At 41.4% G+C, this 27,550-nt stretch overlaps 1 protein-coding gene across 9 annotated transcripts in view; it reads right to left on the bottom strand.

Annotated features, from left to right (window-relative positions):
* Esr1 (estrogen receptor 1) overlaps window positions 1-27,550 on the bottom strand; it is a 387,455-nt gene that overhangs the window by 294,759 nt on the left and 65,146 nt on the right. For 4 of the 9 annotated variants that reach the window (XM_085842606.1, XM_085842602.1, XM_085842604.1 and 1 more), the window contains 2 exons: window positions 16,221-17,173; window positions 12,566-12,644 (listed from right to left, as the gene is read on the bottom strand). The exons of 4 other annotated variants lie outside the window; for them this stretch is intronic. The gene's annotated coding sequence lies outside the window, so the exon portion shown is untranslated. The remainder of the gene's footprint in view (window positions 1-12,565; window positions 12,645-16,220; window positions 17,174-27,550) is intronic. One more of the 9 variants, XM_085842605.1, reaches the window with a different exon arrangement.

Raw genomic sequence — 27,550 nt, 5'->3', positions numbered from 1 at the left:
CTCTGTCTTCCTGCTGCCTGCCTTCCAGATATAGAACTCTCAGCGACTTCTCAGCACCATGTCTGCCTGGATGTCACCATGCTTCCTGCCCATGATGGTGGACTAAACCTCTGAAACTGTAAGCCAGTCCCAATGAAATGTTTGCCTTTATAAGAGTTGCTGTGGTCATGGTGTCTCCTCATGGCAATAGAAGCCCAAACTAAGACAACCACAAAACCTGTTTTCTAGAGTTGATTTTCTAGAATAGCTAGAATCCATTCCTGATGCTGTTAAAAAGGCCAAGAAGTTGTGTCTAGGTAGGTCATAGGCCCTAGAAGAGAACCTAATACTATCTCTCTGTGACACAGTATTCAAGTGAGTCCTGATGGCTCACTGCTGTACCCAACAGATGAGTGTGCAGCTCTCAGCCTTTATCAGAGAGGCATCTTCTTCCAGTAGATGATTAACACTGACGTGGAAACTTAAGGATTATTTGGAGAGTCAGTTGTGTTGGATGGTGTTTTGCTGGGGCAAACACGTGAAGGAGTGTTTCCCTGAAGTGGACACAAGAGAAAGACCAAGGCAGGCTCATGAAGGAACATTACATTGAAGCAGACTCAGTAGAGAGAGTGTTCTGCTAAAACAGCTTGAAAGGACACATGATGAAGGATTCTTTGCTAACAACATCCACCTTACATTGCATAGTTCAGGACTCTTGTCAGGCTAATTGGATGCATGACCTGAGGCAAGGCATGTGGAGGACATGTGATGTTTGGAGGGTACAAGTAAGATTCGAGTGATGGAGGCAGAGCTCGGCTTGCTGGTACAGCTAGCTGTGCAATGCTATTGTGTCTCGAGTCTTCGCTGATCTTCACTTTCCTGAGAGAGGGACAGCCAAGAACTTCTTCTGGTGTCCTACACAGGTTCCTCTTGACTGGCTGTCTCTGCTAGATAGTGCCACCATTGCTATCCCAACTCTATTGAACTGGACTGCTGATGTATCCATGAATTATTTGTGAGCGGATCAAGCTGTCACTGCCAACCTGTGAACTGAACTGCTGATTTCCAGGCGACACAGACAGGAGTTCCTCCAAAGAAGCTTTCTAAACAAATCCACTTCCCACCCATCCTTTCTTCCCTACAACCTATGGTGGGTCATGGGCTAAAAGGGAGGTTAAAGCATTTAAGAGCCGTCATTAACAATAGGATTTTAAAAAAATTAAAAGTTACATAACACAGAGACCTTCAGCTGGTCAATGTTGAGAGAATAAGATTGCAGAGTCCTTGGCCCTAAATGGGACTTACATATCACAGTGCTCCCCTCAAGGGCCAGGGATCTTAGCAGAAAAGCAGGTGGGAGATTATAAGAGCCAAAGAAAATGGATAACATCAAGGAAACAGTGTTTTGCAGACAAAATAAGGCACAAAGTCATAGCGATTGTGACAGCAGGCACAAGTCCTGGGCAAGCTCAAGCCAAACTTCTAAAATACGGTTTATAGAGGAGGTGGGTACAAAACCCCACCGCTATTGGTAGTTGGTAGCTGCTGGAAGAAGAGGAGTCCCCTTTGTTTAACTTTGTGACTTTTGGTAGGTCAGCCTCCCAAGAGCAGTGATGGAGAAAGAGGAAGGAAACTCAAAGTTGGGTAGGTAAGGAGGCGAGGGTGGAGGGAGCAGACAGAGGGGTGTGTGAAGGAGAACACGATCAAAATACAGTGTATGAAATTCTCTGAGAATTAATTACAATATTTTTTAAGTGTTAGATGCAATAAGAATCTATTGTTCGAGACTTGCTTATGACACTGCCAGAAGAATTGTTTGCTTAACATTGCTGTCCTTCTGATACAGTGTAAACCAGGACTCATTCTCTGGGGAATAAAAGGTTACCATGCATAATGGCATCTGAAGCCAAGTATATGAACTGGAAAAGCAGAAACTCACTCACCACTCCTGTGTGGCTACGGAAATGAATTGTTGTAGTGTCGCTTCTTCCTATTAAACAGTGGCTACAGAGCCATTGAAAACCGCCTTCCATCATCCCTGCAGGGATATTTTACAACACGAGCAAATGCCCATCACAAAATTTGAAACCTCTGCAACTAAGATGGATTGTGGACAAAATCATCGCTGACATGTTGAGAAAAAGATTGTGGCTGACACAAAGAGGAAGGAAATGTTCTGAAGTCACCTGTCAGTTTTAAGGGGAGATAATTTTCTGTACACCTAAGGCTCTCAGAACAGGAATGACAAAAGTGTCTAATATCACTGAGAATTCCTTTATGCACAGAATTAGCAGTGAGGGAAAAACCACACTTCATCCAGTATTTCTTAAGCATATTTTTTATCTTTCCATTCATGTAATCAACAAACAACTAGAACTGAAAGATCCAGAAACCCACTGAAGGCAATAAGAAAAAATGATCATGACCTTTGTTTACTAGGAAGAAAAGATTATATATTTGTGACTGATTTCTATCTTTTCAAAAGAGCCCAATTAGGTTTTTTCATATTAAGGCAAAACCTACCTGTTGTGCATTTATGATTTTTTTGTCCATATGAAGACATGAAGGGGGGTTATACAATGACAGTTCTTCAGAGTTGTATATACTCTATCTCAAATTTTCAGGACTTAATGATGAGGAAAAATATCATCATACTCCCCTGGTATTTTTTTAAAAAAATTATATTACAAGTAACCAACCAAGTAAATGTAATTAGTCTCCAGGGAAGTAATTTGGTAACCTGCTATGCACGGGCCTCTTCTCTTTGAATTACATATACTTCATGTTGCGTTCCTCCCCTCACTACATGTTGAGATCCTTGCAGCCAGTACCATGCAAGCTAGCTTATATTTATTAGTCAGCAAGTATGATGGAAGCAAATGAATACATAAATACAGTCATCAAATTTGCTGTTTAGCTTCTCAAAGAGACTTTTTAAATGCTGTGCCTATTCCTCGGGGTCACAAAGCATTAATCTAGAGCCTGTTGCTGTCTGAAATATAGGATGATATGGACTTGCTAGGACCTACAGGGCAAGATGAGAAGCAATAAGCAACAGATGTCAGAGTTATGTGTCTCCCAGCCCTGCCCTGTACTTGTGAGTCAACGAGTCAGTGTTGGCTTTCTGGTGGTTGCCCTGAATCTCCTAGGAGATTTTCAAGTCTAAGATCAGCCCACATCATTGATCTTGCATCTTAATGACTTAAAGAATTTCTTAACAATGTGGCCCACTAATCAGACTCACCACACAGATGATAAAAATTGAACAAATCTAAGGTCCCCCTAAAACCTTTCATCCAAGATGACTTTCAGGTTCTTCCTGTCTCTGGACCTGACCAGGTCAATTTTGCTCAGCGAGCAACTCTTCAAGATCCTTCATAAAGTTTATTGCTTAGATTTGATGCTCCTGGGGAAATGTGATATCCAGCTTTCTATCTTTCTCCAGGTCCTGAAAGTTCAGTTTTAGGACAATCTATCAAATGCAATCACAAAGCTCTTTGAAGGTGGAGACTTAGCCTGGAAATCCATTCCGATCTGTGCAGTGCCGAGCATTGTGTTTTAGGAAGACTAGCTTTCATCTGATTCTTTCAATTAACTGAATTAAGTAATTTGATTGTCAATAGATTACAAAAGCTGAACCACGTGTATTAGAACAAATGCATATTTATATGCAAAATGTAATAATGGGGCCATTTATTTCTACTGCTGTGCTTAAATTCCTCAACATTCAATGGCATATTCAAAGTGAATTTTAAGGACACTGTTGGATTCTTAAAAAAAAAGTTCAGTGGGTTATCATTACTCCCTTTTGTTTTTTGAGGCATGAAAGCATCAGGAACTGGGAAATGAGAAGAATTTTAAAGACCTTACTTCTAACAAATCTCTTCCACTTTAGATGAAAAAAGTAGACCGAATCCATCTCACCAAAGCTTAGGGGGAAAAAAGGGTTTAATTCAACTCCCAGATGAAGAATTCACAAACAGACATCAGGTATCTGACTCACTGACAAATCATAAGAACAAAGGAATTCTGACCCCTCTTCTGAAGGCAGGGGAGAAGGGCTCATACCAGGATTGGACACTTCTCAAAGTTTATAGAAGCCAAAGATAGAGCTGTTCCAGATCATGTGCAAAGGGGGATAAGTATGTCTTTAAGAGGATAATACCTGATAGGGTTCAGAGGTAAAATGATGAATCAGAAGCTGTCCCTGTGTGGCAGAGTAGATAGAAAGAATCACCCTTTTAAAAAAATCTATTATGATAAATGGACACGAATCAGAAATCACAATGTGGATGTTAAGACAACTTTAAAAGTGTGGAGAAGAGGAAGCATTGTCCAACTATAGGAAGCCACTACCAAGCTGCTGTAGCTGTCCAGCTCCTCGGCAGGGGGAGGGGCAGATGCCTCATCTGTACAGGCTCATAGATAGCAGACTGCCTTGAGTCTCAGAAGTCTCTCTGGACTTGGGACTTTTGAACAGTCTTGGAACTGTTAACACTACAGGGAATCTTGAGCTTGGACTGAACATAGTTTTCACCAGGGGATGGCCATGAGCCTATGGCAGCCAGGGGTTGCTATGGTTGAAATATAAAATGTCGCCCACGGGCTCATGTCTGTGAACATCTGGTCCCCAGCTGGCGGTGTTGTTTGAGAAAGCTGAGGAATAGCTGGGACATTGGGGACTAGCGGGCAGTCATGGGGCTGTAAGAGTGAGGTCAGAGGACAATGACCCCAGTTCAGCCCTAGCCATGGATTTCCTGACTGCGACACACTCCTTTCACCAAGCCTTGCCTTCCCTACCATGACAGACTATATCCCCTGAGCCATGAGTCATAATAAATATTCCCTCCCTTTAAAAGATTTTTGAGAGGTTTTTGTTTGTTTTGTGTGTTTGGTTGGTTGGTTTGGTTAGCAAAATTCAGGGTTGCTGCAATTTGGACCCACCTCAAGATGACAACAGACTCAATATAAGAAGCACTCTCATGACTATGAAAGCTAACTCCTTAAGTCTATGCTTCAAATATTCTGATGACTGAGATGGGCAGGCAACTTGCTATGTGCCATTGGCTTGTGCCAGACAAGACGGGTAAAGGAAGGGACTTCTAGGGCTATAGAAACCTTGTGCTTCTGGGGTAAATGAAGCTTAAATGGTCCAGTTTCAGAGTTTGGTAGGCAGTGTTAACATCTCTGTGCTTATTTGGAGAATAATCTTATGTTTCACTCTTCATAGAAGACATATGTCTTAGTTAGGGCTTTACTGCTGTGAACAGACACCATAACCAAGGCAACTCTTATAAGTGATAATATTTAACTGGGGCTGGCTTACAGGTTCAGAGGTTCAGTCATCATTAAGGTGGGAACATGGCAGGCATGGTGTAGGAGGAGCTGAGAGTTCTACATCTTCATCTGAAGGTCATAAGAGAAAACTGGCTCCCACATGGCTAAGAGGAAGTTCCTAAAGCCTATGCCCACAGTGACGCACCTACTCCAACAAGGCTACACCTCCCAATAGTGCCACTCCCTGGGCCAAGCATATTCAAACTGCCATGACATACCTGCGTATTTGTATACAATTTTAATGAACAGTTTTAGAGTTACAGGAAAGGCAGACAGATATTGGGATTCCAGATGTAGCCCACACTGCTTTCTCTATAGTAGGATGGCATGCCACACTTAATCAACAAATATTGACACATTATTAGTAACTACTTCCCAGTTTTCTTAATTTCAACCTGAGGATTCATTGCTATTCCAAGATCTCAAGCAGAAAGCCAAATCCAAAATTATCTCTGGGCTGTGACATTTTCTCAGGCTTTTCTTGTTTTGGATGGTCATGGCAGTTTTAGTGAGGATCAGGGAAGCATTGCATGGGTTGTGCCCTTTGCTGGGACTTGTCTGATGGTTTTCTCAGTAGAGTAGAACTACAGGACTCTTTTAGAGGGAGACTGCAATGTTAAAAGTTGTTATTCTTGTAACACCACATCAAGTGCACACACCATCAGTGTGCCTTAGGATGGTGACACTGATTGTAACTTCAGGTTGGGCAGTGCCCCTCTATACCCAGTCTCCTTAGAAGTCACTGTGTGCAGTTCTTACTGAAAGAAAGAAGACTTGCTTTCCTCCTCCATGAGAATAGAGCACCTATGGGAGTCATTCTGGATTCTGCCTAGGAGATTTGTCTACTCGGCCACACTCACCTATTTATTCAATCATCTATATCAGTGTAGACCCATGAATATTTATCTTATGCATTTTATAATACAATACAACACAATATAATACAATGCTACTTTGTTATTCAAATTGTTCAGGCTTTGGAAACACACACACACACAGAGACACACACAGTACCAAACAATGAAGTCAGCAAATGTTCTGTTTGCCTCAGTGGGTATCATTTATATTATTTACCCATTGAGTAGATTTCTGTTGACTATAACTTAAGAACTAGCGTGTCTATTTTTTTATGTTAAGATCAGAAAGAGGAAAAAAAGGAAAGGAAATCCTGAGATACATTTTTAAGCTGTGTCATGCAACATGTGACTCAGTGTTACAGACTCGCCTTCCCAGTCCCCATTCTAAACCTCTGTCGTGGCCATCTATCCCAGGGCGATGACAAGTCCCTCTCCATGGCTATCTGTGGGCCACTGCGTGGTCGCACTTTGACCTTCCTGATCTCCCTCCTTGAATTCTGATTGCTGCCATTCATTTGAAATTTTTTAGCATATCTTTCCCACCAATCAACTTATTACATCTATGAGCTCCCTGTTTTGAAATACCTTATACATGCACTCAACTCTACATTTTTGTCTATATGTTTGTAGTGTTTGGATTTTGGCTCATGCCACATTGGGAGATGGAAAGTTCAATGCAGCCTGAGAAACTTCCATTTGAACTGACTGGATAAGGCCCACCTAAATTCCAGAGGAGAACCTGAAGGCAGTGAGTGTAAACCGTAGCCAGATCTACAGGATGCCTTCACAGTAACACCAAGCCTAACCAAGTAGAAATCTAATATCAAATATGACTATCATAGTGACCAAGATAAAAATAAAATGTTATGAGCCAGACCCAGGAATGGAACTGTGAGCAAGAGCCTGGGATGAAGGATAGGGTGGGGCACAAGTGGACCACAGGTAGCGTAGCTGAAAGAGTTGATGTTTAAGTTAAGACATACAGTTCTTGAAAATGGAGAGAAGGGATCAGTTATTCCAAGGTACGGCATTTCTACAATTACCAGATATCCTTGGTGCATTTTCTCCAGGGAAATAATTGAAGAAGCACTGATTATTTCTATACTTGTTTCATTATACAATAATGTAATTCTCAGAAGGTCTGTGTGGGGGTTTGAACAAGACTGGCTCCCATAGGTTTAGTCACCAGAGAGTGGCACCGTTTGAAAGGATTAGAAGGAATAAGAGGTGTGGCCTTATTGGAGGAAGTGTGTAACTGAGAGTGGGCTTTGAGGTTTCAGAGCCTGTCTCTGCTTATGGATCAGGATTAGCTCTCAGCTACTGCTCCAGTGCCAGGCTCACAGCCATGCTCCCTGCCATGATTTTAAGGGACCGACCCTCTGAACCTGTAAGTAAGGCCCAATTCAACCCTTTCTTCTGTAAGAATTGCTGTGGTCCTGCTGTCTCTTCATAGCGATGGAACAGTGACTAAGGGAGCCTGTTGGCCTCTCAGTGCTATCTCCTCCCCCCAAAGGCTCTGGGGGCTGCAGCTTTGTGGGAAAAGCACAGTCACAGAAGGAAAGTAGAAATAAAGTGTTGCCATGTGTGAATATGAGGCATAGCCAGAGCTGACACTGAACACAGATTCCAGCCATTTTAATGGGACAAGACCATAGTTCTGGGTTGTTATTCTGGGAAAGGCAATGAACTTGTTTTCCTCAGCTTCCCCATTGGCTCAAAGAGGTGGAAATGAATAACTAATTCTAAAATACATTTTGATGACACACTTGGGTGAAGAGACTTCTCAGGAGGATGATTTAAGATCTTGCTATAAACGAGGAATGCATGTCATGTGTGGAGAGGTTCTGCTTGTGCTCTTTTCACCCTCTCTAGCTAGGAGCACATCAAACTCTTAAACGCCTTGCCCTTCATATGACTTAGGATGGGATGTGTCCAACCACAGGGCCTTCCATTGTCACCTCAACCCCGGTGTCTTCTAGACACTTGTCACAAGGTGCTCACGATGCTTCTCATTGTGCTATAATTTTAACATGAAGGTCACAGTGCTCTAGGCCATAGCTGCAGCTTGGAAAAGGCTGAGGCCCTCCCTCCACCCTCCAACATGAGCTTTCTCTTTCTAGTTTCAGCTCGGGGCTCAGGGGAGCTGTGGAGCCTTGCATTCCCAAAGAGTGGTTGATCCACTGAGCACATACTTTCTTTGTCCCATCCCCCTGCAAGTGATTTAGAGAGTAGCCAGGAATGAACATGATAATTTTCTCCCAATTTAGTGTTTTTAAACATCAACAGATGACCACTTATGCACACAAATGTCGTTGAAGAAGACATTTGGCTTTATGCAAGGGTAAAATAAATGAAACTCTGGGGTATTATTTGTTGACTAATTTTAAAAGTCTATAGTTTTACATAGGAAGGATTATTCCCATATTACTTTTCTGATAGGTATCAAGTCTTCCATTGAAATAATTGCAGTAGGTCATATGCTGAATTTCTTTGCTTAGCAAACTTAACTCCAGTTTAGGCTACACCACTGGTTTTCAACCTTCCTAAGGCTGTGAGCCCTTAATACAGTTCCCTAACCATCAAATTATTTTGTTGCTACTTTATAGCTGTAACTTTGCTACTGTCATGAATCATAATGTGAATAATGTGAATATCTGATATGCAGGATATCTGTTATAAGATCCCAAAGGGGTCATCATCCATTGGTGTAAACTGTGAGCCGTGAGGTCCACTTGTTCAGTATGTTAGAGGGAAAGATCAGATAATGGCCTAATTCCTTGAGATACTATTAGTGTGATCCTTACTCTGAGGGTGTGGGCTGTGTGAAGTCTAAATGTGGAATGTTCCTGTGCCTCTGTTCTTGTTTCATGGGGTCGCTTCCTTCCATGAAGTTAACCTGAAGCAACTTCAAGAATTTTTGGTCACTTTCAAGCATTACAGGCCCTCTGGCCACTAATTAATGCAACCAGGTAATGTAAATATCCAAGTGTGAGTTTCATGTATTGTCACAACCCCCTCACCCTTCCAGGTCTATGCCTAGACAAGCTTGCTTACTGCCTACAGGATGGTCAGGGGAAGTTAGTCTTCTTCTTGTCTTCCCTCACATTTATTCATCTTGGTGCATCTGCCTACCCATACTTCTGATCCTTGCAGGGTTTTCTAGGAGCAGATGCAGGGACTAGAAAACACCAGTGTGAGCTGGTGCCATGTTTTCTGGATCTTTAGCATTTATTTATCTTTACAATTATGGAGGCAGAGAAATCCATGGCAGCAAGGATTCCTTGCAATCCAGGCTTCTCCTGTAGCTCTCTGGGTAGAAGGTGAAGGGCAGAGGTGTGCACATTGCCTTTCCCTTCCCCCACAGCCTGAATGCCCAGTCTCCCCGTGGTGTTACACTCTCCAACTGAGGGCAACTTTCAAACCTTAGAGTGAATACCTCCACAACGATGCAGTGGGCTGAAGGCACGTAACAAGGGTAGAGCCACTGGTAGGAGGATATTCATGCACACATGGACAGCACTAACTGGACATGGTGAGTTATTTAACTTTTGTGAGGATGTAAAATTAGAGAGAGGGTGTGTCTGAAGTTATCTGTGCAGAGCTGAAGTGAACATTTGGGATGCATATGATTGTATTTCATTTTATACACTATGAAATTCTTAAGGAATAAATGAAAAAGAGGTAACTTGAGATCCTGCTAAATTAATCATATATATATGACTATATATGACTATATATTAATATATGACCATATATTAATATATATGGCCATATATATTAATATATATGACTATATATATATGCATCAGAGATATTTCTTAGAAACTTCTAAACCCTAAACCCTTGAAAATAAACATCAAACAGCAACAAAATATGTTAATAGAGAAATGGCTTAACACTGAATCATAATACCATTTTTTAAAAAATGATTTATTCCAAAAGGGATTCTCATCAGAAAAATCAGAGGGAGAATCCCTTTTGGAATAAATATATGCACACTGCTGCTGACTGCCTTATGGTTTTTAATGTTTTCTATATTTCCACAAAAACATAAGCTAGTGTCATGAATTTAAAAATGGAAACTTAAAATATTCTCCTTTTGAAACAACAATATGAACTAACCAGTACCCCCCTGGAGCTCGTGTCTCTAGCTGCATATGTATAAGAAAATGGCCTAGTCGGCCATCTGTGGAAAGAGAGGCCCATTGGACACGCAAACTTTATATGCCTCAGTACAGGGGAACACCAAGGCCAAGAAGTGGGAGTGGGTGGGGGAGTGTGGGGGACTTTTGGGATAGCATTGGAAATGTAAATGAAATAAATACCCCCCAAAAATTTCTCCTTTGAAGAAATAATACCCCCAATAAAAGAGATGGAGAAGTAGATGTTTCAGCTCCAAGAGGTTGGGACAACGTCTCAGGCGGCCAAGCCTACAGTGAAGGAAAAGCTCCCTCTTTATGAACTCTATCTCTCTTTATTATTACTGTTCTTCTTGTTGTTGTTGTTGTCATTATTATTTTATCATCATCATCACTTAGATCTAGTTTTCCTATGTGGCTCCAATTGTCCTGGAATGCACTATACACAATATACTACAGACCAGGCTGGCCTCACACTCACAGAGTTTGCCTTTGCCTCCCAAGTGCTAGGATTAAAACAGGCCTATACCACCATGCTTGACCCCCAAACTTTACAGGTTTTAGTTACTGCTCCCTCGGTACTATTGGCACAGTCGCTTCACAGGGGTAGAAAATGAGTTACGTCAGCTGCACATAAAAGCTTGATGTCCCCAACTAAAAACAGTTTGAGAAACTAGCCTTGGCTTCAACTTACTTTGGGCACAGAAACTCTTATCCAGACAAATATTTGTCACTGTTTCTCGGGACCGTGCTCTACTCCATTTGATAAAATATTTGCCACTGTTTCTCGGGACCGCGCTCTACTCCATTTGATAAAATATTTGCCACTGTTTCTCGGGACCGCGCTCTACTCCATTTGATAAAATATTTGCCACTGTTTCTCGGGACCGCGCTCTACTCCATTTGATAAAGTATTTGTCACTGTTTCTCAGGACCACGCTCTAGTCCATTTGATAAAATATTTGCCACTGTTTCTCGGGACCGGGCTCTACTCCATTTGATAAAATATTTTTATCACTCTGGCCTACTTGGTGTAAAGTTTGAAGTATGTCACAGTTGGCAAAGGTGTAACAAAATAAATGAAGAAATAAAGGAAAGTAGAGACACAAGGAAAAGATGGGAGGAGAGAGAAAAAACTGTGGGGACCTCAGGGTTTGGTCTCCAACTATCTGTTTTTAAAGACTTGTATAAACTTTGATAACATTAAGTAAATCAGTCTCAGGTCTCTGCTTCCCATATACAACATTAAAGGGTTTCATTCAAATAAATTTCAAGGACACTCAATTATAAAATTCTACTTCAAAAAATATGACCTTAAAAGAAAAATTAAAACTTAGCTTCATCTGCCATCTGTGTTCTACATAAAAGAACCAAAACCCAGTCATTTACAAACTGCTTCTATTTAATAGCTCCACCACATTTTTATTAAAAAATAAAAAACAACTAAATTTAAAAAAAAATGAAACAACTTCTAGCTCGAAACTTCTACAACATTCAAATTATTTTCTAAAAAAATACTGAAAACACTCTTTGACTGCAAAGGGCAGGCAGTTGTATGCCAGTGTTGATTCCAATGTTCTCTTGGGATGTGCTCAATGGATAGAGCTTCAAAAAATGATGACATTAACTAGAAGCCTCGAATTCTGCCCTTAGAACATTTGAAAGCCTAGTGGTTTCCAACCCTGTCTATGCTATGGGGTCATGACTAAAGGTTTTAAAATTATATGCATTCCTAAGCTCCATCCCATACCAATAAAATCAGAAACTAGGGAGAGTCAGCCACAGGTATTTTTTTTAAAACTCCTCTGAGTAATCGCAAAATTCCACCAGGAAAGGACCAAAAGGTTGGAACAGTAAAATGGCTCAGCTGCCAAAAGCTTGACCTGCTATTGCAGAGGACTGGACTGGAGTTCCCAGCACCCACGTCAGGTGGCTTACGACTGCCTGTACATGAGGCTCCAGGGAACCATGGCGTCTCATATGGCTTCCTGGTCTCCCATAATCAACCTATTGTACGCATAAAAACAACAGTCACCCCTCTCTTCTGAGTTCATCATTCTGAACTCTTCTCCACTGTGAATTCTATATACACACACACATACACACACACACACACACACACACACACACACACACACACACCTCCCATAGTCACATCCTTCTAGGCTTCCACATCCCCACAATCCCCCATTCAAATCTTTTCTAGCCACAAACACTCCACCCTGCTCTTTTGAGCATCAGCCCTCAACGTACGTGTCCAGGAAAATTCTCAATTCACCTCTTCTTTCCAATCTCCAAAACCATAATCCTAACCAATGCTCACATTTGAAACCTGTAAAAGAAGAAAGAAAAACAACAACAAAGGGAAAAAAAAAAAAAAACAGCAAAGCCTCATAGCTGGCCGGGCATGTCTCTGGGTTTCTCGTCCTCAGAGCTAGCCTCCACCCAAGGCTGAATTTGACCTTTCTCAGAAGCCAGTTATACCCAATTACCATTTTGGATTTTACAAAGGTTGCATAAAACTTAAAGATCCACCAACTAACCCATCAACTTTTCTCATGTATGAAAATCTCTTCTCTAACCAAACCACATTTTATCTCTGCATCTGTGTTCATAAAAATCCCTTACTACTCCTGCAGGACAAAAATTCTCTTTGCTGGACAAGCAATCCTGTCAGTCCTGGCCTGGTCTCCGGGAACCGAGGACAGCTGATGCTCTACAACCTGTCTACATAACACACCTCAGGTGCCATTGCTGTTGCCTAAAATCCTCTCCACACTGAACTGATGTCCAGGGGCCCGTCTGCCTCTCAGTCCTGTGGTTTCTCATTGTTTCTCTTTCATCCCAGGCATCCAAGCCTATTATCTGTTCCTCTGTTGTGTCCTCTGCATAGGTGACAAAGGCTTCTGACTCCTGTTGTTGGGTCCCTTCTTGCTTTGAACTTCTTGACTCTATTCTCTTAAGTCACCCCAGTCCTGACCCGTCATACTGGCAATCAAAATGGCCCAGTCACCCTGTCTCCCTTCTGGAATTTAAAGTGTTCTCACACCCACTCATATTTAACTGGCTTCCTGACCACATCACTGCCTATCCAGACCATATAAATCTAGAATATCTTCTGGCCAGACCAGACTTCTCTGGTCCTGTCCTTTGGGGAGGTCATCTGAGTCCTGGCATGATCAGGCCTTCTGTACCATCTCAGCCCATCATTTCGTTCTCTACCCACTGCTCTAGACAGCAACCTGTAACTTGTTAGTCCCAACGCCCCTCACCTCAACTAACCATGCAGTTACATCTTGATAAACCCACCCCATGTTGAATATATCTGTTCTAATTGGAATTTATAAAGTGTCCTCTATGGAATCATCTTTCAAATGCTCTTCTCCCCAACTGCTGGCACTGTTTAAGAAGACTCGGGAAATTTTAGAAAGCAGGACCCAGTAGAAGTTGGTCAGTGAAGGTAGGCCTGAGGGGGTTGCTTTTCCCAAGTCTCTCCCCCTTCTTTTCATATCACAACTCTCTGCCATGGGTTCCCACTGCATTCTACCCAAACTTGCTGCCTTGACCCAGAATTAAGAGGCAGGATCATCCATTCTGTGCACAGGAAAAGACCAATATTCAAACGTGGAAGGAAAGCCTTCTCCCCTATGGAACATGTGGTATTTCTGCCATTGGAAAGCAAAAACAACATAGACTGTATGGAAACAGTAAGACAAGCCATCCACATCTCTTGTGCTGTATGTCCATGTGCTTGCTACTGCCTGGTGCACATCTCTTCCCTGAAGTAGATTCTTTCTTTCCTATCCACATTTTGTTTTCCCAAGCCCCCTGTCCTTTACCTATTCTGTTAACTGTAGCTTCTACTCTCTCTATCAGTTACTGTTGTGAACTGTGACAAGGCCTCACAGAAACTGAAGTGGGGGCCTGATGCTGCTCATATTCTAATGCTAACATTGTTTCCTCAAGACCTGGTTGCACCAGAGACAAGAGTCCACAAGTAGACCCAAGTGACACCATGTAACCTTGCCCCCAAGTTATTTCTGATTGATGAATAAAGGTACTAACTGTCAATAGCTGGGTAGAAAAGAAATAAACAGATGTTATGGTTCCCAGCCCTGGAGGGGGTGGGTAGGTTTGAAGGAGAACCATGAGAGAAAGAGAAGGAGGGGAGGAGGAGAAAGAAGCCGCCATGGGTTAGGTGGGTCATGAAAATGTGACACTAAAGGCTGGCCAATTGGAGTTAAGAACAGAGTGAAATAGTAAATAATAATTTGGGGTTATTGATAGGAAACTAGATTCTAATAGCATAGCAGATAGATATCTGCCGTCTGTAGTTCTGATTAAGGCTTATTGTAAATATAAAGGTTCTATGTGTCTGTGTCTTATCCAGGAACTGGATGCTCAAGGCTGGGCAGAAACCCCAGATAGGTATTTAAATTTTCTATAACAAGAAACAGCCTGTGAGAGTATCTTATTTTGGTTCCCATTCCTAGGGAATTTCAACTCATGGAAGAGTCATGGTAGAAAATAGTCAATGGCAGTAGTAGAGGCTGCTCATGATGTGGTGGATCAGGATACAGAAAGTAGAATTGGAACTATGGTCAGACTAGAACCCTCAAAGTTACTTCTAATGACCCACTTAAGGCTCTACTTCCTAAAGTTTCCACGGCATCCCCAAACAGCACCACCAGCTGAAGGAAAGCCATTTAAAACATGAGACTGTGAGGGACATTTAAGATCCAAAGCACAGCCTCCACTGATGTGATTTTTCTGCCTAGACAGTTGTCAGTGGTGACTCTATCTGCTCCCACACCTAATCAGCTACTTCTATTAATACACCAGTGGGGATCTAACAAGATCTGCTTCCCTTCAGTTTTACCTGTAAATGTTCCACTGCATAGAGAAGGCCTTTCCTAAATATAGACCGTCTGACTCATGTGTGTAAGCAATGTGTTCATCAAAGCCTTCTACAGATACAAGCTGGCAGTACCACTGCACCCAGGATGTGTGCAAAATCAAAGAATCCCTTCTAGCTTCCTTCACTTTCAGCTAACACAGGAAGACCTCATACAGGCTGACTACCCATCCAAGACGAATGAGTCTCTGGTGATCCAGAAACCCTTACCAGTTCTTGGCATAGGATGCCTTGGCTGGGGACAGGAAACTTCAAACAACATGACTTCAAACAAATGTCAGTTATTCATTATCACAAAACAAGTACTTGTCCCTCACCTACCACCACCAAATCCATTGTGTTCCGAGACACCATACGTCCCAAATGGCACCGTTTCAAAGCACGTGTTTGGCAGTAAGTCCACAAGAGAAATGAGAGATATTCTCTACAACCGGCTGAGTAAATGAAACCGGTTTCCTCTGAATTCATTGCACCAAATCAAACAGAGCAGGCTGTTTCTGAAGGCTCCCTTCTGCACAGCGACAAAGATCCTTATACTGTCCCTGTTTGGTCAACTTTTTTCCCAGCTCTACAGGTATCTATCATATATTCACTTCACACAAAACATCACGTGCCAATCCACCCACCATCTTGCTAAAAACAAACAAACAAACAAACAAACTAAATCCTCTTGGCCAGGAATGTGCCAAAATTGTCCTACATAGCAATTTTCCAACTGGAACCCCACAACCTTGTCTATCAGCCAGTAGACAAGACAAGAGATGACATTTTAAAAATAATTGAGCTCTATCTGAATGGTCTACAAGAATTAGCATTCTCTTCCACCTCTCATAAATAAGTAGGAGAGATGCTTCAGTTTCTACTTGCACAGAGATACATGGGGTAAGGACACAACCCCAGTTCCCTGAATCATTGGCTTGCTTGCCAAGAAGGCTATCCAACTCCACCCGGGGCCCTTTTTCAACTGGGTCAAAGATAAAGGCTTCCACTTGCCTCCACGAGGTTGCCTTCAGATTTACAGTTGTGCGCAAACATTCTCCATCACTAGACTTTCTGTTTCTAGGAAAGAATGTGTAAGGCTTGCTCTGAAGCAGTGGAACAAACGAGAGAAGATATTCGCTTCCTACAGCTGTGTGGAAAAAGCAGCACAAATGTATTTTCGTACAGTCCCAGAAGCTGCTGTCCCAAGTCAAGGCATTAGGATGACTGGTTCTTTCTGGGGCTGTGATGAAAACCCCTCTTCGTGCCTTTCTGTGGATCCTGAGTCTTCGCTGGCAGTCTTTGGTGAACCTTGGCTTGTGCGACCATCACTCTGCCTCCTGCCTTCATCTTCCGGTGACTTGCTTCCGGTGCATGCCAGTGTCGCAAATTTCCCTTTCTCGTCGACTTAGGCCAGCTCTTAACCCCTTACTTTATCCCCATTACTTCTGTGAAGATTTCCTCTCTTCCCCCACCCCATGTACAATTTTACTAACATGCTCTTTGATGCATAATAATTAGTTACATTGTGACGTTTTCAAACATGTTTTTAATGTGCTTTGTCACATTAACTCTCCACCCGCACCTCCTCTCTCCTCCCTCCAAGTCCTGTATTAGCTCCCTTTGTCTTCCCAGTTAGAACCCTCTCCACCTTCAGTCCACCTTCATGGGTTGTTTTATTTTCTTTTTTTTTTTTTCTGGCGCCAGTGAGTTCAGTTAGGCTTGCTTACCAGAACATAGATGGAGAGTCCATCACAGGAATATGAACAACTTTCCAGTGGCTACACCACTGAAGAACTCAACCCCCGGGAACATTAGCTACCTATAGGTCTTCAGGGAGAAGCAGATTCCTGGGGAGACCTTATCACTACATCAGGCCACATCTGTAATACTGGAAAATTCAGAGCTTTAACGTGTCTTTTTCCTCTTCTTCAGAGAGACATAATTCCACATAGGATGGAAATATCCTAAGATAATGGAGGAAGAAAACAGTGTGTCAGGGAAGAAATGGAGGCCAGGGGTGGATATAATCAAAACATGTTATATAGAACTCTCAAAGAACTAATGAAAAATAAAATAGAGTTCACAGATACAGTTGATTAGAGCACAGAGAAAAGACAATGAGGATTGTTTTGGGAGCTGAGGAGAAACAGAACACGCCTGGACAGAAATGAAATGTGTCTATTGACAACCACACAGGGTTTTTATCCTTGGCACCCCCCTGTGGAACAGTCTTTTACCATTTACAAATATGTTTGTAAGGTGGAGCATCTGAAAAGAATTTCAAGTTTGATAATTGGTTTGTTAATCCTCATTTTCCCCATGCAACAGAAATCAATTCTGAATTACCTGCTGATATGTAGCATCACGGGACAGTCATAATCGCTGTCTCTTCTGTCTTTCTGGACCAAATGGCCCTTAAGTTCCCCCTAAAAATGCCCCCAGTATAAAACTACTTTAACCTAAATACTGATTTTAATTTTTATGATTTTTGATAAGTAGCTGAAGAATCCGTCGCTTCTATTTTCTTTCTAATCAAAATCAAGAGTATATGAGTGTATACCCCCTTCCCTTTGGGCACATACCTATGGACAAACAAGTGAAATCCACTCTTTGTAATATGTTGCAAAAGTCATTATAAAGATTATAGGCAAAAAGAAAAATTCACCTTACTGCTTTGTGGTATATTGGAGAAAATTCAGAGAAGTTCTAGTTGGGGCTCATGCTGGAAGGGTGACTCCTTCATGACATCTGAGGTACCATGTCACAGTGCCCAGTACAACTGAGACCCCTCCTGGTACCTCATGCCTCTTGTCCCAAGCATCCCTACCTGCTTCAATTTGGTAAGTCGGTGTTTATAAACGCATGGCTTCCATTGAGCTTGCCTGTTAAACACCCACAGTCCTGCGTTTGCTATTAAGACTGCTACACAACATTTATTGCTAACAAAACTAACCTGAGGCTTTTGGGCAGGAGGTGGGAAGGCTGAGTTGTTCATTTCATTAGAAACGTTTACCTTCTCATTGCAAAGCAACCTCCTGAGAAAGGCAGGGGAATTTTGATTTAGCAAAAGAAAATAATAGCCAAGCTGCATATTGACAAATTAATTATTTAAACATTTTCCACTCCAAGTAATTTCTTACTCCCTGTCGTTATTTGTCAGTTGGTTTTTTTCTTAATTACAAAATAACACTTGTTCATTTTAAAACTTTAGACAATACAGAGGGGATAAAGAATAATGTGCAAGCAAAAACTCCTCAGCTCCTTTTTACTAACTTAACTTCAAGGGGGCAATCACTGTTCTCCATTGAATATGGCAACACACATATTTAAATGTGGCAATCACCTCTGCTTACTCAGTAAGGAGACTCTATTTCACACCTGCACTGTAAATTTCTTTAGTGCCTCCATAAGATGCTGAGAACCTGTTTCTTACCACTCCCTGTCCCTTTGGATGTATTTGGTTTGGCTTGGCTTGGTTTGGTTTTGGTTTTGCTTTGGGGCTTTGGGGGCTTGCTTTGCTTTGCTTTGCTTTGCTTTGCTTTGCTTTGCTTTGCTTTGCTTTGCTTTGCTTTGCTTTGCTTTGCTTTGCTTTGCTTTGCTTTGTTTTTTGTTTTTTTGTTTTGTTTTGTTTTGTTTTTTTCTGGTGGCTGGTAAAGGAGCAAAGTATATCTCTGTGAGCCAGGACACCAGGCCTGCAGCAAGACATCCCTGAGTGTCTGGGGCTGGGCTCCATTTTCAACAGGTTGTCCTGGGAAAGTGGAAACTTTAGAACAAAGCTGATGGAACAGTATTTTCTGTGCCTTGGACAACGATGGGGGCTTTCATTATGTCCAAGTGCTCAATTTTTCTACTAAGAGAGGATAAACGCTTTCAATTATGTGAATTCCTGTCAGCGGGGCAACAATAGGCATGGATACAATTCTATAGCTCTTGAGCAATACAAAGTATGTCCAGGGATGGAAGGAGGGACAAAGAAAAACAGCTCTGCCTCGAAATAAAGTGCAAAGTGAGAGTCGTTTATCGGCAAAATGCTGTAAAAGTGCATTAACTGAAAATTTTAAGCAAATAAGTTGTACACTATTTCTCAGTGACTTTCCATACTTCCCCAGACAGCTCTGGTGAATTCATACATATCTAGGGATTCTTACTCGCTGAGGATTTTCCTTAAGTTTTTGACTGGTTCTGTTTTCCTCTTCCAGCCCTTTCTTTTTTCTTTTTTTTTTTTTCTCTCTTCTTCAAACTTTTTTCTTTCCACTCTGAATATTCACATCTTTTTTGTTGTTGTTATTCCCTTTTGCTTCAAACTAACCATCTCCAAGTGCAATTTGTAATGAAGATAGATCACTGCCTGTCATCTGTCCAGGACCTATTATGATAGAATCTTTGATAAATGCCAGACTCAACTAGAATAATGATAACAAAATTAAACATGATCATTTATGCAAAATTAGTTATCCCAAAGGTATTTTTGTTTAAGAGTCTTGACATAGGAGGCTGAAGAGACAATTCATTAGATAAATCACTTCTCACATAAAGCCGGTGACCTAAGTTTAATCCTCTATCTTCTTCATCATTTAATATTCTTTTCTCCAGTTTTATATTTAGTGATAGTTATATTAAATTAAGTATTAGTTACAGTTACATATCAATTATGTGCAATAACTGGAGTGTTATTAAAAAACAGTGGAAATTAGCCAGGCAGTGGTGGCGCACACCTTTAATCCAGCACTTGGGAGGCAGAGGCAGGCGAATTTCTGAGTTCGAGGCCAGCCTGGTCTACAAAGTGAGTTCCAGGGCAGCCATGGCAACACAGAGAAACCCTGTCTCTGGAAAAAAAAAACAGTGAAAATTATGCCTTGCAATTCATGTAACCATATTTATAATTACATATAATAAAATAATATATAATAAAATAATAATATAATAAATTTTTCAAGAGTGCTTTACCCTAATTTAATAAATGTTTATAATAAAATCTCTCCCAACAGAATTGTTTTCCAATTTTAATTTCATTAACATTCTAAGTTCAGCTGTGAGAAATATGGCAAGTGTTCCATGATCATCTTATTTATAAATGAATAATTAAGAGTGCATTCATACCCATTAGTCTGCCACGAAAAATCATCTCGGCTCATCACAGAAGCAAAAACTTCTTTGACAGACCTACATGCCACTGCCTGGCTCTAGTCCACCCAGACAACATAACCTGAGTTCTCCCCAGAAATCTTATTTCCAAGTCCTCTCTAAGAAATATCCTTACATCTCACCGCCATCTCTGGTCCCTGTTCAAAGGCTCCAGATCTTGTTTTCTTGGAAGCACACTAACTGACAGGAATGTCACCATGGGAATGCAGCTCCCACTTGGACATCTTCATGGGGACATTTTATAGCAACCTAAACTTAGCACCACCCTGACTGAAAAGTCTTCAGATGGAGACTGATACATGCAGACCATTATGTGGTCCAGCCCTGAGAACTTCACTTTAGCTGAATTCATCAGACCAAATGGGGCTACTAACATCCCGTGCTTTTTGCAATTTAATCATGTCCTCTTGTGAACGTGAACCAAAACAATGTTTCTAGAGACTGGCGGGGACATCCTATGACAGTGTGGTGGCCCCACCTGGGATACAATAGATACAGGGAACATAGCAGAGTAGAAAGCTGAAAGCAACCCAGAGCTTTGATAACATTAAGTCAACGGATCAATCAGCCAGAGATTCTAGCCTGCTGCACCCCACATCTGGAACATCTGCTCTGTGAGCTGAATTTCTAATTGTCAAAACAATTCAGCTTTGTTGTGTGTATGCTGAAGTGCATACTAACTGATCGTTTTCTTATGAACAGGAGGCTATTGAGAAAGGGGGTGGTACAAGCTTTGGGGAGAGCACTGAGTATACTAACCAGTCTTTAAGGTTACCAAGAGGAAGGATTTCCCATTTGCAAATAAACTTAACCTTAAGCTTACTTGTGCTGAAAGAATTCTTCCTGTGAAAGTCATGGGGTGGCAGAGTGAAAGACTGCATTTATTTCGGTTTCTTACTCTGCAAATGTTCCTCCACTGGGCTGGAACTTAAGAAGGCTATGTAAATTAAATAGGATCATTGGTTCTCTGAGAACCAAGACTACATCATGAAACTGTAACTTCAAAATGTAAGCTCCCTCTATCTTCCATATATAGGCTTGGCAAAATCCAAATGTAATACATAAAGCTGGAGTGCCAGTGTTTAAAATGGTGGGGATTGGTATGTGTAGAGCACCACAACCTGGCAAAGACATCATGGAAATAAGAAATAGTGATAATACACATACAAGCGTCTATCTGCTACCCATTGTGTGCTGGTGGTGTGCATAGTTTTAGACACAGGAATCTTTGCTCTAAGAATCTCCTAAAAGCAAGATGCATGCGGAGTCTTTGCAGAGGAAGTGAAGACCTTTCCTATGTGTTATTTAAAAAAAAAAACAACAACAACAACAAAAATGAATGACTTGAATAAGTTCCAGCACAAATTTCAGTGATTACATGTACACTGTATGTCATTGCACTGAATTAATGCTGAGGAGATACACTTAAAAGGATATATAAGGTAATCAAAAGTTGAGAAATGTAACTCAGGGTTGACAACATGGCTACTTGGTGAGTTAAGACACCTGCTGCCAGGACTGAGGACCCAAGTCCAAGGCCCCAAAGTTGCCACATGGTGGAATGAGAGAACCGACCCTTGCAAGCTGTCTTCTGACGCGTGCAATGCACACGCAACATCAATAAATGAAAATGTAATATTTTTAAAAGCATAATAAGTGATACACTGTATTGAAAACTATAAAACAACTCCATACAAAGAAATCAGGCAAAATCCACATTAAAGGTCTGCAGGAGATAACTGTGAAGAGGATGGGATTTGGCAAGAGCTTAATTTTTCCTTACTTCTTTTTACAACTAAAATTCTTGTGTTTCTATCAGATAGAATGAAGATGGGTAGTCTCAACTAGATTCCATTTGTAGCCTTCTCTAATTTGTCAGAGTCCTTTGGTTTGGGAGCGCTTTTTTTCTACTTGTTTATGATGCTTGATTTCTAAGAAAGTTGACAGTTCCAATAAATTTAACATCCTGGGCCATTAACTAAAATATGTGTGAAAACAATAGCAACTGTTTTCCTCAATATATATCAAATTATAATTTAAAAATTCTAGAAACATCTACTCGACTTTAGCCTCCCCCTTTACCATCTTGCTAGTATGTGTTGGGAGAGTATATGTGATTCAGAGTCAAGACTAGCTATATTAAAGATCTGAATTAAGGTTAATAGTATGCCAATATTTTTTTTTCTGAGATAGTATCTCATTATGTATCCCAAGCTAAACCCCAATGTTGTAATCCCCCTGCCTAAGTTTTCTGAATTCCAGCATAACAGATGTGTAGCACTATACTCACCTCTAACTTAATAATAGTTCTAACAGTAGAAACAAACCTCTAAATATGGAGTTGTTCCTTTATGAGAGAAATTTTTAAAAAAAGATGAATGTCCCTAAAATCATCACACTGTCATTTAATGTCATATCCTACCGGGTCTTTTCTGAAATGTTTGGGACCAGAAAGATTGGGGTTCTTTTGTTTGTTTGTTTGTTTGTTTGTTTTTCAAAATTTAGAATGCTTTTATATGCATAACAGGATGCCTTGAGAATGGGAGCCATGTCTAAACATAAAATTCATTTCTATTTCATCTAAACCATACGCGCATAGCCTGCAGGCAATTTTGTACAATATTCCTTGTGTGCCTGTGTTTGACTGCATTCCATCACAGGAGGTTGGGTGTGGATTTTTTCCACACAGGACAATTATGCTGATGTTCAAAAAGTTTCAGAGTTTCAAGCAAGTTTGATTGCTGAGTTTCAAATTTGAAATGCCTCAATAGATCTTTGTCACTATGGGAGTTTCATGAGCCCTTTTCTGCTATGGTTCTAGAAGTGCTGCTTTCAAAAATTGCCTTGGAAAAGCAGGCTTCCCAGTCCAGATATCCCAGTGAAGTTTTGACAAAGCCCACTGGATGGTGCCAGCATTTGAATTTATCTATAACACAGAAGATGTTGTCATGATAACTCTCCAGAACTCGTGGGCTGTGTAAACTACCAGGCACCATCCATTCACTCATGCATAGATGGGCTATCACCACAAGACCTGGCCAAAGCATGAAGCACTGTGTCCTTCATGTGGTCCAGGAGCGCATGGACTTATTCCGATGCTAACGAGGATACCAACGTGAATCTGATTGCTCCTAGCCGTCTTAGAGAGAGAGAAACCAGAAGCACAGGAACGTTTCCATTGGCCTGTTTGTTTTCAGGAGTCAGCTCAATTACCTTTAACGCCGTACGTAAAAGAAGCAAAAGCAAAACAAAATGTCCCAATACGTTTTACCTTGGCTCCTCTAACAGCATCTTTTGTTAGCCTTACTTTCTTATCACATCATCTACTTTTTTTCTGAGACATTTGAAAGCAAACTGCACGTATTGGTATGTATGTCGAAAATCAAGGACTTTTTTTTTCTTACCTGAGTACAGTACCCTCACTAAATTAAGAAATTCGCCTGGATACACCACTCTTTTCAAATCTATAGATTGGATCCAAATTTTGCCAATGCCTTATGGAGACCTGTTTTCTGATCCAACATTTTCTGATCCAGGATCACGCTGGAATTTGGCCAACACGTCTCTCCCCTTCATCTGGAATAACTCACTTTCTGCACAGTTTTGAAATGCATTTCCTTGTAACACGTCCCACAATGTGAGATTTTTTTCAGTGATCTTTTCAAGTTACAGATTCAGGAGGGACAGCACAGAAGTGATGTCATTTGTTCTGAACGCTTTAGGACAGAATATGAAGGATATTCTACTACCCTGTCCCTCCTGGTCCTGGACGGAGTGGGTAGCCCTCAGATGTCTTCCTCCTGTCCCTGAGGCTTTGATGAGATTTAATTCCAGTCTATTCGGCCTCACTAATTTCAGCGTCTACCGAAGCTTCTTAGTTCTTCCCCACGGGCCCAGACGCTTTGCCTTTTCCTGGATACACTGTTGAAATAGTTTTCCATCCTTTCAAGTCTAGGGACAACGATATACTTAGTCCAATGGACTCTGATTGTAAGTGGTATGCCTTAAAAGTCTCCAACTGAGGAATGCCGAATGGCTAAGAAGCACCTTAAAGAACTCTTCAACACCCTTAGTCATCAGGGAAATGCAAATCAAAACAACCCTGAGATTCCACCTCACACCAGTCAGAATGGTTAAAATCAAAAACTCAGGTGACAGCAGATGCTGGTGAGGATGTGGAGAAAGAGGAACACTCCTCCATTGTTGGTGGGATTGCAAGCTTGTACAACCACTCTGGAAATCAGTCTGGCAGTTCCTCAGAAAATTGGACATAGTACTACCAGAAGATCCAGCAATACCTCTCCTGGGCATAAACCCAGAAGATGTTCCAACATGTAATAAGGACACATGCTCCATTCTGTTCATAGTAGCCTTATTTATAATAACCAGAAGCTAGAAAGAACCCAGATGTCCCTCAACAGAGGAATGAATACAGAAAATGTGGTACATTTACACAATGGAGTACTACTCAGCTATTAAAAACAATGAATTTATAAAATTCTTAGGCAAATAGATGGAAATAGAAAATATCATCCTGAGTGAGGTAACCCAATCACAAAAGAACACACATGATATGCACTCACTGATAAGTGGATATTAGCCCAGAAGCTCATTATACCCAAGACACAATTCACAGACCACATGAAACTCAAAAAGGAAGACCAAAGTGTAGATACTTAGGTCCTTCTTAGAAGGGGGAACAAAATACCTATGGGAGGAGATACAGAGACAAAGTGTGGAGCAGAGACTGAAGGAAAGGCCATCCAGAGACTGCCCCCACCTGGGGATTCATCCCATATACAGTTATCAAACCCAGACACTACTGTGGATGCCAACAAGTGCTTGCTGACAGGAGCCTGATATAGCTGTCTCCTGAGAGGCTCTGCCAGTGCCTGACAAATACAGAGGTGGATGCTCTCAGCCAACCATTGGACTGAACACAGGGTCCCCAATGGAGAAGTTAGAGAAAGGACCCAAAGAACTCAAAGGGTTTGTAATCCCATAGGGGGAAAAACAATATGAGCCAACCAGTACCCCCAGAGCTCCCAGGGACTAAACCATCAACCAAAGAAAACACATGGTGGGACTCATGGCTATAGCTGCATATGTAGCAGAAGATGACCTTGTCAATCATCAATGGGAGGAGAAGCCCTTGGTCCTGTGAAGGCTCTATGCCCCAGTATAGAGGAATGCCAGGACAGGGAAGTGGGAGTGGGTGGGTTTGTGAGCGGGGGGGGGGGGGGGGAGGGAAGAGATAGGGGGTTTTCGGAGGGGAAACCAGGAAAGGGGATAACATTTGAAATGAAAATAAAGAAAATATCTAATAAAAAAAAAGTCTATTTTTCCACAGGGCTTATCATTTGACTCCTTGTATAAGACCCAGTTGAGGCCTTTGTAAGAAAGTTTTAGTCACTCTATAATCAATAACTGGACTTTTGGGCCTGTACAGTTCAGGGAGTCTCATGAACTTTGGATAAGGAAAAAAACTGTCTTCATTTTTCCTAACTTTTAACTGGAATTTGGCATCGCTTTGACTGATGAACATAAGTGATAACTACAAGAATGTATCCAGGAGCTGTCTCCCCCTTGCTTGTCTTTCAAATCACGCATACTTGTTGATCCTTCCTTGAAATATATTTACTTACCACTAATTTGAAGTTAACATTATATCCTGGTCTTCTTCTTCAGTTAGGAACACCACTCTGGGAAGACATTCACAAGCTTCCCATGACAGTCCAAATGGTCCAAGACATAAACTAAGTCCAGATGAGGGGTGTGGTCCCCTGAGTCACCCAGCATAAAGAGTCAGTTGGGAAAGCAGGTGGGGAATATTTGCACTAGAATTTCTATGACAGAAGAATAAACTTGGTCTTAAGCTGAGGTTTATAGAGTTCTTTATTCTGTAGTTGTCCTACCCTCATGAATGGAGAGAAGAAAGTTGTAAAATGGAACACTGTGTGTATGGGAAGGTGAATATGATTATTAAGAATAAAGAGAAAAATGAAAGTACATTTTTGAGTGATTCCTACATTTTGGAGATGAACACAGGTAAGAAAGCAGAAGGACGCATGGCCCTTTCGAATGGCGCTCGCTCGGGAGATTATGGAAATGAGACACCATATTTTCTGTTCTCCAGTGCCTTCATAGACAATGAGTCCTTGTCAGGAGTGGCCACTGAAAGCAGGAGCCATCAAAGGACTTCAGCAGAGTTTTCTCTGCCAAATCTGTCATTTACAAGATGACAAGGATGGCTTCGCTCTTAGACCAGTTTCTTCATTTTAGAAAGTGCTCTGTGGTTTGTAAAAGTTAATATAAGCAAATATATGGTAACAGTCCTAATAGAGCTCTCGGCATGTGCAAGCTTGGATGGGCAGCTCCCCTTTCCCCATCTTTTCTCTCTGCTGTAAGCCATTAACAGTCCATCTCGTACACTCGAGCTTAAAAGAATTAAAGAATATATTAAGAAAACATTGATTTTTTTTTTCTCCTTGAGTCAAAAGCATAGCACTTTAAACTCATTATGCCAGGTACAGTACAATGTTGGCATGAAGCTAAACTAAGAAAAATTATGATTAAAATTCAAATAGAGCATTGAGGCTGTGCTGGGGGAACAGAATGAGGAAAAATTACCGAAAAGGGAGCCTGTAATTTAAAACTGTCAGTCAAAGGGAATCGTGACGTCGGCAAACAGTTTGCTGGGTTCCACACAGGACTCGTGTGGTAAGCATGCATGTGTGCCAGTCCTAGGGAAACCCAACTGAATTTCAACATCTCTTTCCTTGGTGCTTTATTTCTTACATAATGGTCTCTTAATCTTATCGCCAACGTGATGGGGAAGGGTATTTCTAAATGCAAAGAAGCGAATTTTAAAAATATTATATTAGGTTCCCTTAATGTCTGATGTGGAACTCTGAAAACCGAGTTACAAAATCGAGTGGAAAGTGAAAATATAGGATAATATTGTCTCTGCATGGGAGACAGAAGCTTCCTCTGTCCAGTCTGATCTCTGGGGGAGGGGTTGCCCAGGAGAGATCACGGAAATGCTAAGGGGTTTTAGGTTGAACCCCTGACTTCTCTTCTACCTCGCTCTACACCCAGCAAGCGGTGAGCACCTCTCGGGGTAGGAGGCAAACGGATTGTTTCCTGAAGCAGTGGGCAGAACAACAAAAGAACTGAGAATATTCCGACTTATGCTT

This window comes from Mus caroli, unplaced genomic scaffold (assembly GCF_978045245.1).
Source record: "Mus caroli unplaced genomic scaffold, Mus_caroli_1 scaffold_9, whole genome shotgun sequence".
Classification (NCBI taxonomy): domain Eukaryota; kingdom Metazoa; phylum Chordata; class Mammalia; order Rodentia; family Muridae; genus Mus; species Mus caroli.
The sequence above is the reverse complement of the archived record's forward strand: the minus strand, read 5'-3'. Positions and strand labels throughout refer to the sequence as shown.